Here is a 13,111-nt window from a genome sequence, read left to right as displayed (position 1 = left end):
ATCCAAGCAATGGAATGGTGTATATGTGAAGTGTGGGTTATTCGTTGCCTTTGTTAAACATTAAACAGCAAAGTTCACATGTTAACAACACTATTAACTCTGGCTCTCGGTCTGCAATGACGAAAGAGTAATTCCAGCAAACAGACGGAATCGGAACCATCTGGTTGACATGGAGCTTAATTTCAGAGTCTCTCCTCTCACCACAAACAGTGATGAGGAGGCGGAGATTTGGAGTGGGTGGTCCGTCGGAGCGGAGAGGGCCCTGTCTGCTCGGGAGTCCCTTTAAAACATCTTTATATCACCCTGGAGAGCATCTGGTTGGGATCCTCACAGCAAACCCGCTCGTCTCCTTCGTGGATCCAAAACCCTCCCGCTGCCCCCAAACTCCTGTTTGAGGAACGATCAAAATAGCCCAGCCAATCTCCTGGCATGTCATAATCCATCAAACTCAGTAAATAAAGCAGAATGCTCACTGGCTCACAGGGCATCTTAAACAACCCACTTGAGAACTGAGTTTCCTGAATACATGTTAGCCACGTTTTCATAAATATAACTTGACAAGCAGTTGGACCCTTCATTTTTTTTCTTTTGCACCATCTTCTGGCCCTAATTGACCGCTGTGTGCATGTGTAGGAGTACAAATAAACCACTGTGTTTCGTAACAAATGACAGAACTTTATTTGTGTTGTGAGGCAATCACCCAGTGTCAAACAATATTTCTCATCTTAATCAGATTAATAAATACTTTTCCAGTATTTAACCCTTTTAGAAGCAAATCAATAAACAGCAGACCTTCTTCTCAAAGCATTTTAAAGGGCAACTATTATGCCCTGTTTTTACAAGATTTAATATTACTATTATATCATTTTGAAAATGCCTATTTTGAGAGGAAGCAGAAACACAATGTTTCTGTGCATGTTTCTTTGCTCCCCACCCCCTTTTCCAGAATAGGGCTGTGCCTTTATAGCTCGTACCTCAGATACTCTGCCAAAAACATCTGTTTGGTTTTGATTATCACATATATCGCTCTGAAATCATGCTTTTTTTTTTTAATCCATATAATTAAACATCTGATATACGGTTTTCTAAACGCACACATCTGAAGCACGCACAAAGAATGTGGCTGTCACACAGAATGTGAGTACTAAACTAAGTTCTCTTTCACGTCTTATTGCGCTTTTTATGCTAAAAACACACAGGAGGTTATGTCTTTAAAGGTAAACAGCTGGGAAATAAATCACGTTTATATCAGATCCGTGTACTAACCGTGTAACAGCAACGTAATATACAGTACACATACTACTACTATTTGAACCCTTTCCAACAATGACTGTATGATTTTGAGATCCATCTTTTCACACTGAGGACAACCAAGGGACTCATGATGCTTCAGAAGGAAACACGATGCATTAACAGTCGGGGGTGAAAACTTTTGGATTTAAAGATCAGGGCAAATTGAACTTATTTTGTCTTCTGGGAAACATCTTCTGTAGCTTCTGAAGGGCAGTACTAAATAAAACAAAAATTTGATATTTAGTCAAAATAAGAAAAATGTACACATCTTCATTCTGTTTAAAAGTTGTCACCCCCGGCTCTTGATGCATTGTTTTGTCTTCTGGAGCATAAGTGAGCATTTGAACCTATTGTAATGGTTGCAATAGTCCCTCAGTTGTCCTCAGTGTGAAAAGTTGGTTTAAATACACAAAAATGCTGAAAAACCAAAAAAAATGTGGGACCTGAAAGATTTTTCTGAAGAACAGCGGACAGTTGAACTGTTTAATAGGACAAACAAGGGACTCATGAACAACTATTACTAAAAACACACACACACACACACACACACACACACACACACACACACACACACAGTATTCAGAAACAAGTTCAGATCTGGTAAGAACTTTGCATCACTACCAAACCTACTACCAGGTTCCTAAAACCACATCTGACCATACATTCATGCTGTAAACATATATAAATCAGTGTTTTGATACATGTACATTTTCATTAGGAGAACTGTAGCATCGTAAAAAAAAGCTTTTGAGAGTAAATGTGCTCCATTGTGAATCTATTGCACCAAATACTGCCCACACTAACGTTATCAAGCCGATGTAATTATTATGAGTAACATAAACATGAGGGAAGCAGAAAGAATATGCATCCAAACCACCAAATCAAGCAGAAGTATTTTATTGCTCTCCTAAAGTTTACCGAAGACTTACAAGGCCTTCCCGAAAATCAACAGGGAGCTGAATTCTTTACAAAATGTACTGAGCTTTCCAGCAATTTAATATTCCCTGACTATTTTTCGCTGGCAATATCTGTTTGAAAACATTGAATGCATCTGCAAATCTCTAATCCTCCCTTCCCTCTTCAGCTTTCTCACACACATGCACAGAGACATACGAAAACCAAATTTTAATGAATAGGAAATGCATGTAAACACACACAGACTTGCCATGGCAACACAGTTCAGTTTGACAGTATGTTTACACTCGGCAGAACTTGGTCTCTTTTCATTTTCCGGGTTGTTAGGAGATCCAGTTTCTATGGTAATTGTAGCTCTGATATCTAGGCTCCTCCTTTTATTGAGGTGGTCGCGTTGTAGTTATGCAGACATACTGAAACGTTTAACTCATGATTCTATACAAAAGTACCAGTGCAATATAGAATTTAAAATGTTAGGCTACTGTTTCTCCATTGAATTTAAAGTGAGCACATGGAGAAGCCATACTGAAAACCCAAGGTGCTTCAAATGAATATAAGCAGAAGAGAAGTAGGAAACAGCTGGAATGCACTTAGACCTACTATATCCGTGAAATAACATGGAACCTGACAATACCTTCCATTGATGGGCACCATAATCTAAAACCATCCTTAAGAGGGAACCACTGCGGTGCAGGCTGCCAGAAAACCCTAAAGAGGCTAATGAGGAGAAAGCCACAGGAGATGGAGATGGAAGGAAAGAGAAAGACGACTGATAGAAGACCAGCCAAGGCAATATGCACAAAACATGTAATCTGGCACAACAATCCTCAGAGATTCAGGGCACCAGCGTGGAGTGGGCGAGGGGCGAGAGAACTCAGCATACACTTCTTTCTGTGATTAGAACATGAAAAGACATGATTCACCCAGGTGCACTGAAAGTAGCAGGCAGATGAATATACAGAGAGATGAGATGGAGAGGCGTAAAGCCAGAAGACATCACTTGACCAAACTACAAAGCTTTAAATTCAGCACAGCATCAGAGTATGATAGTAAATCAATAATCAAATGCACTCTTCCAAAAAATGATTCTGTTTCAGATTAGTATTCTGAAACAGATTAGTGCTGTATGTTTCACAAAAAAAGCATTTCTACTTCAAAAACTAATGTTTATTCAATGTGTTACCTGCCATTTCTATGGAAGCCTGTTTTTGCCAGTGAATAATTTAAAAAAAAAGGTATTTGGGAGTTTTTATCTCACAATTCTGACCTTTTTTCTTGCAATTGCAATTCTGTCTTTTTTTTGTTAACATCTCACAATTTGGACTTTTTTTCTCAAAATTGGGTTATATAAACTCACAATTGCGGGTTATAAAGTCAGAATAAAAGTCACGTAAAATGAAAACTCACAATTCACAATTCTGACTTTCCTCACAAATGCTAGTTTGTATCTGTAACGTATCTGGTCTTCCCTGTCATCATGAACTCTTGCACCACACTTCATGGACTGCAATCCCCATAAGCCACTGCACCAATCACTGCACACAGCTGCTCCTTGTTTCCCACTGATCTGATTGCTGCAAACACCTGTTTCACATTTACCCACATGCATTTAAGCCACTCACACACACAGCCACCTTGCGAAGTCTAATTGTTCCTATGGTCATTATTCTAAGCGTGTTTCTCTGTATTGGATTACCTGTGTATGACTCTGGACTGTGTACCCCGTTATTGATTCCTGCTGCCTGCCATTGCGACCACTGCTTGAGTATTGAACTGTTTCCCGGATTACCTACGTTGTTCCTGTTTTCTGGCGTTTACTCCTGCCTGTTGACTATTCTAATAAAGCCTTGCAAATGGATCCGCACGTCTCTGACTCCTCCTTGTGACAGAAGACTTCGCCACACCCGGATCCAGCGGCTTTACCCACCAGCAGAACTACCCTCCAAGAATGAACTCAGCAGACCCCGTAAGTTTACTCTGTTCCGTGTTTCAAGATGGCCGTCCCATCGAATGTTACGTTGAGGAATTTCTTACGTACAGTCACCTGACACCCTGTAATGAGTCAATGTTAAAGGAAGGTTTTTGGAGCGGGCTGGACACTGATATCAGTCTGAGTCTACCCGATGAGGACCCTAGTTGGACCCTCGCACAATTCATTGACTTTGTGTTATTGTTTTGTGGATCTCCATTCACTGTGGGATTACTCAAAGGGTCACAGCACAAGATGTCTGTCAGCTTAAAGCCTGTTCACAAGATGGCTGCCTTTCCAGAAACTGCTCTCGGGATGTCTATTCTTCCTGAGTCGGCATTCAAGATGGTCACTCAATTGGACCCAGCTCACAAGAAGTCTACCACGCCAGAGCCTGCTGGAAAAATGGCCCATCCGAGGTTAATTTCTAGCTTGGAGGACCCACCGCTGCTGTCGGCTCGAGCAGCTGGTCTCCCAACCAGCCTTCCAGAGACTCCGCTGATTCAGCCCAGCCTTCCAGACACTCCGCTGGTTCCGCCCAGCCTTCCAGACACTCCGCTGATTCAGCCCTGCCTTCCAGAGACTCCGCTGGTTCCGCCCAGCCTTCCAGAGACTCCACTGGTTCAGCCCTGCCTTCCAGAGACTCCGCTGGTTCCGCCCAGCCTTCCAGACACTCTGCTGATTCAGCCCTGCCTTCCAGAGACCCCGCTGGTTCCGCCCAGCCTTCCAGAGACTCTGCTGGTTCAGCCCTGCCTTCCAGAGACTCCGCTGGTTCCGCCCAGCCTTCCAGACAATCCGCTGGTTCAGCCCTGCCTTCCAGAGCCTCCGCTGGTTCAGCCCAGCCTTCCAGAGCCTCCGCTGGTTCCGCCCAGCTTTCCAGAGACTCCGCTGGTTACATCCAGTCGTCCTGAGATTCCTGTCTGCCCGGTTCTGGTCACGGAGCTCATGCATGGACTGTTCCCACCCACCCTCCCTACTGCTCCAGTCCTGCCACCTCTGTCTCCTGACAGTCCCTCTGCTCACCCACATCCCACCTTCGGTGCAGAGGACTGGCCGTGGGACTGCCAGTCTCCTTCGGTGTTCAGACTGAAGGATCCCTCACCATCACCTCCAGTCTCAGAGTCCTGGACTCCACCTCGGTCCTCCGACCCTGCGGCTCCACCCCGGCTCTGTGCTCCCTCGTCTCCGTTGTCGGCCGTCGGCCCAACAGCTCCTCCGGGCTCCATCGTCTCTCCGGCTCCGCCCCGGTCAGTCGTCACCCCACCTTCGCCTCTGGACTCTACTCCTCCGGCTGCGCCTCGTCACTCCGTCCTGCCGGCTCTGTGGACCTCCTCCCTCCCGTGGGCACAGCCTCGATCCTCTGTCACTCCGGCTCCGCTGCGTACCTCCGGACCTCCATCTCCGCCGGGGTCGCCAGAGCCTTGGGTTCCGCCTTGGCCCTCCGGATCCTCTGTGTCGCCCAGGACCTTCGACTCTCCGGTTCCGCCTCGGGCTCCACCGGCTCCACCTCCGTCGGTCGGCCCCATGCAGGAGCCAACCCTTCCTCCTCCATGGCTTCTCCCTCCGTCGGCTCCGCCTCATTTCGTGGTTCCAGTACCCCTACATGGACCTGGCCCTCCATCCCTCCCCCTGTTCCGCCTCCGCTCCACCACCCTCAAGATTGTAAAGGTGGTTAGAGCGTCTGGAAGCCGCTCCTTGCGGAGGGGCTATGTAACGTATCTGGTCTTCCCTGTCATCATGAACTCTTGCACCACACTTCATGGACTGCAATCCCCATAAGCCACTGCACCAATCACTGCACACAGCTGCTCCTTGTTTCCCACTGATCTGATTGCTGCAAACACCTGTTTCACATTTACCCACATGCATTTAAGCCACTCACACACACAGCCACCTTGCGAAGTCTAATTGTTCCTATGGTCATTATTCTAAGCGTGTTTCTCTGTATTGGATTACCTGTGTATGACTCTGGACTGTGTACCCCGTTATTGATTCCTGCTGCCTGCCATTGCGACCACTGCTTGAGTATTGAACTGTTTCCCGGATTACCTACGTTGTTCCTGTTTTCTGGCGTTTACTCCTGCCTGTTGACTATTCTAATAAAGCCTTGCAAATGGATCCGCACGTCTCTGACTCCTCCTTGTGACAGTATCTTGCAATTCAGACTTTTTGTCGCAATTCTGACTTTTTTCTCGGAATTGTATGATATAAACTCACATTTGCGAGTTATAAAGTCAGAATTGCGAAATAAAAACCTCACAATTCTGACTTTTTTCTGGCAAATGCTAGTTTGTATCTTGCCATTCTGACTTTTTGTCGCAATTCTTACTTTTTTCTCAGAATTATTTGATATAAACTCACATTTGCGAGTTATAAAGTCAGAATAGTGGGATATAAATGCGCAATTGCGAGAAATAAAGTCAGAATTGAGAGATAAAAACATGCAATTCTAGTTTGTATCTTGCGATTCACTTTTTTCTTTTTTTGTCACAAATCTGACTTTTTTTCTTACAGAAATTCTCAGAATTGCGTGATATAAACTCACATTTGTGAGCTATAAAATCCGAACAAAAACTCTACATTCTAAATTCTTTTCTCACAAATGCTAGTTAGTATCTTGCGATTCTGCCTTTTTTTTTCTCAATTGGAAGTTTATATCTCGACTTCTTTTCTCACAATTCTGACTTTTTTCTGAGAATTGTAAGCTATAAACTCGACTGATATGTTTTCAGAATTGCAAGTTTATATCTCACAATTCTGAATTAACTCGCATTTGCGTGATCTAAACTCACAACTGCAAGTTATAAAGTCAGAATAGTGGCATAAAAATGTGCAACTGTAAGTTATAAAGTCAGAATAGTGGCATAAAAATGTGCAACTGTGTGAAATAAAGTCAGAATTGACTTTTTTTCTTGCAAAGTTAGTTTGCGAGATACAAACTCACAATTCTAAGAAAAAAAGTGAGAATTGTGAGTTTATATTTTGCAATTCTAACTTTATTTCTCAGAATATTGAGTTTAAATCTCACAATTCTGACTTTATAACTCACAATTGCAAGTTTACATCTCACAGTTTTCAAAAAAAAAAAAAAAAAAAGCCAGAATGGCGAGTTTGTATAATGCAATAGCAATAAAAGAAATCTAAATTGTGAGATAAAAAAAAAAGTCACAGTTACCATTTTTTATTCAGCAGTGGAAACTGGCTTCCATACATTTCTTTGAAATTACTGTAAGTAAAAATTCTCAAAGTAAATCTCACACCAAATGTTTTACTCTAGTTGTATTTAGCATACATTTATCTATTTAAGTTTAATACTGTCAGGTTTGAGTCTTCAAAAAAGGAGTAAAAAAAAAGTTTTTTAAAAAGTAAAGTGTGATTCAATGAAGTTAGCTTGCTACAGAATAGCAATATCTTCAATGCAGCTACATTTTCTAAGTAGCTTGTAGCATATCAAACACATTTTTCATGAATTTTTAAATTATACGCTTGAAACCTGTAAACTGTTTAAGTTTAATGCTGTCAGGTTTGAGGCGTCAAAAACAAAAGTGAAAAAAATTGTAAATAGTATAATGTGCAATGTAGCTACATAGCTTCTAGTGTATCTAACTACTTTTTCAAAACAGTTTTCAAAACCATTGGATAAAGCGTAATGGTCATCTTGGATCACATGTACTTTGATAACCAATCACATTACAGCATTGACATCACTGGATTTCAAGTGTTTCAAGTCAGTCGCTGTTTCCCGAAACTATAGAAATTAATTAATAGTTTCTGCAACCTAAATCCTACTGCCACAAAAGTTCTGTGACTTCTCTTATAAAACAGCATTTTTTTCATGTGTTAACTCTAAAAACAGTTCAATCCAAAACTTCTGTTTAATGGCAAACAAGTTGAAGATTAGCCGACAGGCTGTCGATTCATTAAATGATAAGCTGTTTCCTCACAAAAGCTGTTTATTCAGCGTAGTGAATAGTCTCTTCCATTGACATCCAGCATTAGCCGTTACGCTGTTTTGGTTAAAGGTTACAGGCTTGCTTTCCAGTGGCTCTGGCTACATTTTGTAAGCAGTTTGAAGCACAACTAACAACTTTTTTATAAGAGCATTCAAATTATAAGTAGCTTGTAGCCTGGAATTCTAAAACTAACTAAAAGTACTGTAGTTTCCCCAATACTGAGGAAGAGGAAGATTAGGGCAGAAGAGTTACATCCTGTAGAAGGGGATTTAATCAAGTGGTGGTCTATTCCAGACATAATGTGTACTGTTAAATTAAGTTAATTAGCTAGCAAAGCTAAAGTAAAGGCTTAATCCCTATGATGAACCGCTCAACCATGTCTGCAGATGCCCGCTCAGGTCTGTAGGTCCGTTTCATCATTCCTAACAGTGTTTCTGATCAATTTAACGCAGGAAGTTCAACCAAACACTACATCCAAACAAACACTGTGGAGATTTGTGAATAACAACCAATTAACTGTGAGGTAGGGGTTGTCTATCACGCATGATTTGAATAAACCATTCCTTGCGGATTGGTTTTCATATCAATAATTGCAGTTTATAAAAGAATAATGAGAATAATGAATGTTATATTCTCCTCAGGAAGAAGTCTGCAGGCATTTCTCCTGGATGCCTTTGTCCACCTCAATGATTACCAACTGAATTTTCAGCAGCCATTAGTTTAGTCTTCACATGATCCTTCAGAAATCTCTCTCATATGCTGGTTTGGTGCTCAAGACCTTTAAGTGACTCTCGATTGCAATGAGAAGCACACATATGGAGAGTTTGTGTCTTCTATTATCAAAGAAATGTTGGCAGTGGACAAACTGGACGTGGACGTTTGCCACACGACGCATACATTCTGTGAGGATGCTGAAAGCCCATGGGCTTGCAACACATTTTTATTTATATGTTAGACAGGGTGTGATCAATGCCAACCTTATTCAAGCATCTTGTATAAATGTCACACAAACCCCCCATGGAAGGGCTGCACTGTTTCTATCAACATAATCATGAAACCGCTGAAGATAAACACACATGTAGGCATGCACATAAACACATATGTTGCACACAATCATGGATACATGCGCAGTTGCTTTGAAATACACATCAGATGTATGTCTATAAACATAGATCCCAGCATACAATTAACATAAATCAGATGTTCTCAAAATGGGAGGCATGGAGAGGTTGCGAAAGGGCGTGTCCACATATATGTTAATATTTCTGCAAGCATGAAACTATTTATATTTTCCTTCATGGAAAACTGACCCTAAACAGAGCGTGTCTGCAAATGTGTTGGGAATCAATAATCAAATCAATATTTTTCCAAGTCTCTTGAGGTCCATGTTTCCTATTTCAGTAACGTTGTTTGGTCAGTCATGGATTTCATCAGAGAAACAGACACAAGTGTGGAAAGCTCTCTTAACTGTATGGTATGCATCTGTAATATAAACCAGGGTTTTTAAAACTTTTTGATGCCAGGGCTGACAGAATATGTTGAGACCCTTGAGGGGACCCTCTTACTAAAGCAGAAATGTTATGTATTTTCATGTATGAAAACCAATTTATATAGTTATTTATATTTTCTATTGCGTGAGATTGTCATATTAAAAATAAAATAGCAGACATTATACGTTTTCAGGTACAAAAACAGAATTATACAGTTTGTATTGTATGATTTCGTGTGATATTAAAAAATAAAATGGCAGAAAGTTACATATTTTTATGTATAAAAAAACAATTTATATAGTTATTTATATTTTCTATTGCGTGGGATTGTCATATTAAATATAAAATAGCAGAAAGTTACATATTTTCATGTATAAAAAAATTATATAGCTCTATATATTTTCTACAGCGTGTGATTGTCATTAAAAATAAAATAGCAGAAATTATACATTTTCAGGAACAAAAACAGAATTATACAGTTTGTATTGTATGATTTAAAAATGTGTGAAATTTAAAAAAAATAGCAGAAAGTTACATATTTTCATGTATAAAAAAAAACAATTTATATAGGCATTTATATTTTCTACTGTGTAAGATTGGGATATTAAAAATAAAATAGCAGAAATGTTGCATATTTTTAATGTATAAAAAACACTTTATATAGTTATTTATATTTTCTACTGTGTGAGATTGTGATATTAAAAATAAAATACCAGAAGTTTTTGTGTACAAAAGAGAATCATACTGTTATTTATTTATTTTTTATTGTTATTGTATAATTTAGTGTGATATTAAAAAATAAAATAGCAGAAAGTTACATATTTCAATGCATGAAAAAAATGCATATTTATATTTTCTACTTGGTGAAATTGTGATATTACAAATAAAATAGCAAAAATTATACTGTTATTTTAGTTTTTTATTGTATTATTTGGTGTGATATTCAAAAGTAAAATAGCAGAAAGTTACATATTTTTATGTTTAAGAACAATTTATATAGTTTTTTATATATATTTTCTACTGTGTGAGATTGTGATATTAAAAATAAAAAAATAGCAGAAATGTTGCATATAAAAAACAATTTATATATATAAATTGTGATATTAAAAATAAAATAGCACAAATGATACATTTTCATGTAGAATAAAAGAATTATACTGTTATTTTTGTTTTTTTTATTGTATGGTTTAGTGTGATATTAAAAAATGAAATAGCAGAAATGATATCTTTAAATTAGAAAAAAATATTTACAAAATTATATTGTTATTTTTATTTACTGTATGATTTAGTGTAATAACACAAATGTTATTTTTATTGTATTAAAATTATTTTTACTGTTATTTATATTTTACACTATGTGAGATTAAGTGATATTAAAAACAGATATACTACTGAGGTTTTTCTTTTTTCTTACTATTAAAAACTAAAAAGAAGAATGAAATAGTATTGTTAGCCAAATGAACACATTTCCAATATATTACATAAACATCTTTAGACATTAATTACCAATTAACTATAGACATTTTTGTGGACTCCCTAGCATCCTCTTGTGGCTCTTTGAGGGTCCCCCGAACCCCAGTTTGAAAACCCCTGACATAAACAACAAACATTCAGACACACAGTTGCACAAATAAAGCAGAGCATGTGCTGACAGCACAGCATCAGCAATCAATTCCTATTTGCATTTGGCCCAGTCTTCTTATTAGGCCCCAGTATTCGACCTGTCTCAAGAGGGATGTTCTTTTCCTCTTGTTAAGAGTCCAACAGCTTAATCCCACTTCCACTTGCTCTCGGACCATTTCCGACGGATGCCGGCAAACACAAGACACAGACGAGTGGCCTACGCTATCCTTAAAAGACAGAAATACTGATCGCAGCCATGCAGTGCCATACAGTGCCATTCACTTTTGAAGCACCGCGCACTCAAATTCAAGACAAGAGTGACCGTTTACATCAACCACAGACTCAAACAATACGTTTATGTGCTTAAATATGTCAGTGTACTGTACGTTTGACCAGCTTAAGAGCAAAAAGCTTAAAACCAGACACAGTTTTCCGTGTCTGCACCCGACGTCGCCCTTTTAAAAGAGGATAAAAACATACACCCCCTGGGAGTACAGAACACAATATTACTGCAAACTGCCCCCAGAGCTCACACGTAATATGGCAAGCCTTTTTGTTGTCAATATTTACAAAAGCCTTGAATTCCAGTCAACATCTTGAGGAACATCTGCTAACAACTGACAAGTAATATGAGAAAGCATGTGATGGTAAAAGCTTTTTTGGTAAACTCCATGTTATTTTCTTATGAAAACATTTTTAATACACTCATTCTGTGACCTTATTATATGCAATAACATAAGGATTTACAGACCCCAAATCCTAATTATGACACTTCATAATGTAACTCGTCCACATGAATGACAGATAAAATGGCGAAACAAAATCTAGCCACCAGAACATTCTGGAACACATTAACAATGTGCTAAAACCACTCAGAACACATTAGCAACATGCTAAAAACAATGACAACACAACAGCCACCTGCTAAAAGCATGATGAAAAGATTCAAAATGTTTTCCCTCCAATTTAATTGGATTTCAAGACAATTTTAAAGGCAGGAATGTTTTAAGTTTTCTTTCAAACATTTGAGGTAGGTATACCTACTGAGTTAGGTAAGTAGTGCATTGTTCATTTTCACAATTAATAAGCTGCTCTATGCATTTCCTCTTTTCCAAAAACCATTGTTGTTTGACAGTCACAGTATTGTTATCACCATCTCTAGCCAATATTAAAAGGTGTTATAACACATTTTTAAAAGCATGAAACATTCAGAGCCACTCATTGAGAGCAAATTAACTTAAATTAGCATGTTTTCTTAAAGAAGATGATAAAGTTCTGAAACAATATGCACTGTATATTATAAAAGAATGCACAAGAGAGAGAAAAGAGAGAAAAAAAATTATAGAACCTCCCTCACTAGTGAGAGTTTGTGCCCTCAAGGCTTCAAAGATAACATATCTCCCAAGATGCCACTCCACATCCTCATTATGGAATTTAACATCAGAGAACTTTCACTGCACGTGGCCAAAGCGCTAATAGCTAGCGCCAACATTCTCACTATCGGTGATGACACCGAACCCATTCCACAGTAGCTATTTCAATCTTCATTGCCTTCTCCAGACCTTAAAAACCAAGGTCCACATTAGGGTTTAAGTCTACCAAACTGGTATCAGACAATGTCTATGGTGAAACATCGCAATGAATGACGAGAGCGTGAATCCGTATATAGAAAGGCAGGGAAAGGGACATGGTTAGCCGCTTGCTAGCGGTAGCCTGTTACATTACAATACATAAAATTTTACTTGCCACATAAACAGAGTAAGGAGAGCTATGGAAGCCCCGTTTCCGCCACTGTCACAATTTGGACATATAAACTCACAATTCCAAGAAATATAGTCAGAATTATGAGATATACTCACAATTCTGAG

This window comes from Garra rufa, chromosome 22 (genome assembly GCF_049309525.1).
Source record: "Garra rufa chromosome 22, GarRuf1.0, whole genome shotgun sequence".
Lineage (NCBI taxonomy): Eukaryota > Metazoa > Chordata > Actinopteri > Cypriniformes > Cyprinidae > Garra > Garra rufa.
Note: the sequence above shows the minus strand (reverse complement) of the source record.